This window comes from Quercus lobata, chromosome 6, assembly GCF_001633185.2.
Source record: "Quercus lobata isolate SW786 chromosome 6, ValleyOak3.0 Primary Assembly, whole genome shotgun sequence".
In the NCBI taxonomy this organism is placed as follows: Eukaryota; Viridiplantae; Streptophyta; class Magnoliopsida; order Fagales; family Fagaceae; genus Quercus; species Quercus lobata.
In genome coordinates this window covers 18563127-18568392 of record NC_044909.1, presented here as the reverse complement: position 1 = coordinate 18568392, position 5266 = coordinate 18563127, and the positions used below count along the sequence as shown (strand labels likewise).

Here is a 5266-nt window from a genome sequence, read left to right as displayed (position 1 = left end):
CAAAGAAAAAATTGGAAAATCTAAACAGTCAACAAATTACAAGAGGCATTTAAGAGCTGAACTAGAGATGCCCCAAGAGCAACATAGTGCTCTATTCAACAAGGAGTTGCAGAATCCACCTTTACTTTCAACCCTTTCCCTTAACTTCCCATTTGATAGTTCTAATGATAAATTCTTCAGAATAAATCTTGCCTTGATGAAGAATACTGTTTTTAAGTTGCCACAAGTGATAGACAGTGGACCATAAGGCAATTTTACAAATGACAGATTTCAAGATAGTTTGCATCAAATGATCTTCACCCCACAACATGATATCTTGCCAATGAAATTTAGGATTTCTGATAAAGCACCAACCCGTAATAGTTTTCCACACCCGTATAGAAAGAGGGCATTCAAAGAAAAGATTATCACTATCCTCAATTCTATTCCTGCAGATTCCACAGCTAGCATCAGCACATATACCCCACTTCAAAAGTCTGACCTTCCCCATTTCAGCTCAAACCATATCTAAAAATTCCCTCATATGAAATCAAACAACAATAAGATTTCCATAGAATTTTGTATTCAAATTAATTTTACTAATTTTCAACAATATACTTCCTTTTTGTAGCACTTAATACTTTTCTTGTCTATTATTTAGGATACAAATAACTTAAGAAGTATCAGTGCACCGAAAAGTTCAGTGTCTTATCTCTATCCCTGTATTGCTCAGACTCAGAAGCCCCTGAATCAAACTCCAGCAAAGGCAGGTCTTGCTCTATGTCACTAGACTCACTACAGATAAGAAATGCAGGCTGTGCAGGTGTTGGGAGGCTTGAGGAGTGGCTATTGAGCATCTGAACTACTGAAGCCATAGTTGGTCGGTCTGGCTGCTACATTTTCTTGAACACATAATAGCCCAATATGAATGCATCTCATTATTTCATTTCTTGAACAGTTTCCAAGAATCTGGTCTATCAGATTAGAAGCTGTCCCTTCTATCCAATTCTTCCATGCCTACACGAAGTACATAATTCATGATATTAAAAAACCATACACCTTAGAAAAAGTGGCATCCCTATAAATAAAGTCAAACTTATGCAGCTTGATGAAATATAATAGGCACACTTACAAAGCTTAGAAGGAGCTCCACATCATCTGAATTGCAAAACCAACTCTTCTTTTTCCCACTCACAATCTCTAGAACTATGATACCAAAACTAAATACATCTAACTTAACAGAGTAGTGCCCATGTGATATATATTTTGGAGCCATATATCCACTATTTCAAAATCATTAGTTAGAACAATCTCAACTAATTTGCTAGTTATGGAGCATTTAGCATAACTATTTAAGCTCTTCAATGCTCAACTTCCTGAGGTAAAGTCCTTTCTAGGACTAGGAGTACCAGACACTTGAAAATCAGCAACAAAAAATAAGTGTTAGGGTGAGCTTGGTGCTTACAAGGTCCCTGCACACGTGTAGGTCTTGTGACTCTGACCTGCAACAACTAACTTTGCCAGGCCAAAATCTGAAATTTTAGGATTCATCTAACAAGACATTACTTGGTTTGAGATCTCGATGAATAAACTTTAGGCGAGAATCTTCATGAAAATAAAGAATTCCCCGGGCAATGCCACAAATGTTATTGTAACACGTTTCCCACTTCAGCTGGGCATGCTTGATGGGATCTACATATTCATATGATCAGTTCCAAGTTGTGGTATTACAAGGAGATACTACTGAGCAATATTGATGCATTTTTGCAACAAATGAAAGCCATACTAAATATAACATTTTTTTTTCGTATCATACCAAATATATATCGATCCAGTCTTCCATTGCCTAGTAGCTCATAAATAAGGATTCTTTTCCTTCCTTCCCAGAGAAAACCTTTAAAGTTAACTAGACACCTATGTTGGAGCTTAGCCACTAACAGCATCTCATTCTTGAATTCCACTTCAGCTTGCTTAGAATTGCCAGATAATCTCTTCACAGCAAATTCTTGTCCATTTGGAAGTGTAGCCTGGTAATGTACGAGTAAATAAAGATAAGCTCTTCATGCTGAATGTAATAAAATACATTTTTCATCCTTCAAATTTGGGACTTTCGTGATTTTGATCGCTCAGTTTTGAAGTGATATATTTTAATCATTTATACTTTTGAAATTTAGTCCTGCTGTGAACTTATTATCCAATTTTGTTGATTTGGCTAACAGTTAGTTGACTGGATGCCCAAAATTTGGTTGAAAAGTTGAAGAACTAAATAGAGCACTTGAAAATTGAGGAACCAAAATCATGCATGCCCCAAATTTTAGGGATAAAAATTGAAATTGACCTATTATAATTATTATTTTGAAAAAAATAATAATAACTCATTTCGAATTTAATAGAGTTTAATGGGAATTGGACATCAGGGGCAAACTCATTTCCCTTGACATTCAAATTCCACATACATTTGTAATGTTACCAAGGGAATGTTTGTACCACCTTGTACACTGAACCAAATCCACCCTCTCCAAGCTTGTTGGCCTCAGAAAAGTTGTTTGTTGCTGATCTTATTGTGCTGAAGTTGAATTGCAAGGTTTCCAGTGTTTTGATAGCATCAGCATCTTGATAAAAGTAACTAGTTAATTGAATCAGAGCTTTTCAATTATCTAGGCAGCAACTTCATGACAGATCATTTGTTATAATTTTTCAAATTGTGCAGCATAAATATTCATAAAAAATTATCCTAGAATCTCTACCTGTTTATATTATTGAGATTTAGGGTCGTCCAGAATATTTCAAACTATACACGATTCATCAAGGAACCAAGTTTTTTTGTTCAATACAAAAAAATGGGATAAATAATTTGTTTCATTACGCATGCTTCTCCACTACATTACCTGATAAAAAGGAAAAATTAGGTTATAAACAAAATTCCCTGAATCCTTTTTTGCAAAATTAACCATTAAAAGATTTCACATGGGGTGATACATTAATTTTATTTTCCCTTTTTTATTTATTCTATTTTTACTCTTAAAGCAGTTCTCAATTTTTTGGATTCTTAGGAATTATTCGTTTTGCAAATATATGGTCCATGTATTCCATGATATCCATAAAGTTGCCATTCAATTGCTCTTAAGATCTCCAAGCAAACTGCATACTGACTTCTAGATAAAAGCTATTCTTTCTTCTAAGTTGCACCTTGTCAACTTTTAACTTGTTCAACTCTAACTAGTAAATGGTGGAACACATATAACTTACTATCAACATTTTGCTTTGACTTCCTCCTCTGCAGGATGGCCCAAGTGAGTGCGACTACTGTCATTAAGCTGACAGTACTTGGAACAGCAATAAAAATAATAAGCCGGGATGTCCTACTCTTCTCTGCAAGCCAAAAGTGGGGTGAAATTAAAATCTATTTGAATGTGCAAATTCTCAATTGATCTGCAATATAATTAATTTCAAATACAAAGGTACTGTCCCAGTCTTTTTCTATTTTATTGTTAGATTGATAGTAACTTTAGCATTTTCACTTCATTATAATAATCAAAGAAACAAAACCAATTCTTCCTCACTCCTCTGTTTACATCATTGTCTATAATAATCAGAAAAGATGCATACCCCACAGAATATTAATTACCTTTATATATAGTAAACAGATATTTACTTGTAATATCTTACTATTTTTTCTTATAAATATAAAGGGCTTTGTATGATACGTTTTTGAGGCACAGCTAAATCTAAAGATGTTCATCAAACTTTTAATAATACATGTCCCACTTATACATTAAACATATCTGGTCAAAACATCAAACTTCTTGTTTTATAGCTCAATCATGAGTGGCTTTTGATTGAGTGGTCCAAATTTTCCAATTATCTGATGCACTATATGTAGAAATAGTTATTTTTCTAATTACAATAATGAGGGGCCTTTTTTTCTCTATGCTTTTTTCCCTTTTTTTGACAACAGATGTCAAGAAACTAATATTATTGCCTAAAGATTGCCAATTAGGGTACACTACTATCTTGATATTATCTAGTAAAATCTTACACGACTACTTACGAGCTTGATAAATATAGACACACCTTTGCTTGTTTTTGTGGGAGAAGAATTATCCAAGGTTGGACTTGGAGCTGGAGTTGGAGTTGGAGCTGGAGCTGGAGGGATGGTTTGTATTGATTCTATTGGAGGCAGTGAAGGAGAATTGGCCAAAGTTGTATTATAAAACTAATACAACTCAAACCAAACAATACAGCTGAGTCTAAGAACTTTGCCACCTTCCTTCCCACCACAACATCTTGAAATGTCTCCTACTGCGTAATGTAAGCAACTTCTGCAATCCTTTTGGGATATATCTGGGGTGCACTGCACAAGTCCATACACGTTTGTTGAGCTATTGAAGTTTGTGTTTCCAACTGCAAACTTTAAAATAGAGGAACCCAAAGAAGCCTTTGTGACAAGGCTCTCCAGCAAATTATTTAGTGTTTGAATCAGTTTGATTAAATTGTTCCGAGTCTGTTGATGATATGTTTTTGAGACTAGGCTCCCACTGAGAAGGTGCAACCTCCATGATGCCAAAAATGTTTCTGTTTGAGTACCTTAGAATACACGTAGAGTTTGCACCCCATTTGAAACCTTCTTTTGGGTTAGTACACTGCTTTGTGATTTCTTGACTTGTGGTGTTTATACAATTGCAACATTTGGCCATATCAAGGTCTCCTCTACAAAGTGCTTGTGCATAAACTTTGTTGAGGTCTTGGCCAATGGTGGCATTGTAAAAGCCGCCATTGTCCGCAACGTGGGAAGGCAGCGAAGAGAGTAAAAGATTGAGATTTTTGCGGTAGGTAATGTTAGCAGAGAAGGTGTCGTCTGTGTTAGAACACAATTGTGGTTGTGCAAGAGAGAAACTTTTTTTATTTTTTGATCCATGTGCAAGAGAGAAACTGAGGCATATAAGAAATGCAAGAGCAATCTATACTTATATATTACTAAAAGCTAAAGCGTGACATTTATTGCTGCTGAGCTCCTGTTGCGCCACCTCATCACCACGTCATTAGCCACATAATTATTATTTATTATTTATTCCTATTTTTTTACATATATATATATATATAGATTATTGACTTTACATATTCATTTATGTCGGTTTTAACATCTATATATATATTTCTTTTTTATTTTCAATTTTCCTATAATTTTTTTTACATTCACTTATTTTTTAAATATTTACACTTTCTTCAACCTTTCTTCTTCCCTTACCTTTTCATCTCCCCACTACCCTCTACTTTAATATTGCTA

At 34.6% G+C, this 5266-nt stretch overlaps 1 pseudogene; it reads right to left on the bottom strand.

Annotated features, from left to right (window-relative positions):
- Nucleotides 1–662: 662 nt before the first annotated feature.
- Nucleotides 663–5022, bottom strand: LOC115949933 (annotated as a pseudogene).
- Between the last annotated feature and the right edge of the window lie 244 nt (nucleotides 5023–5266).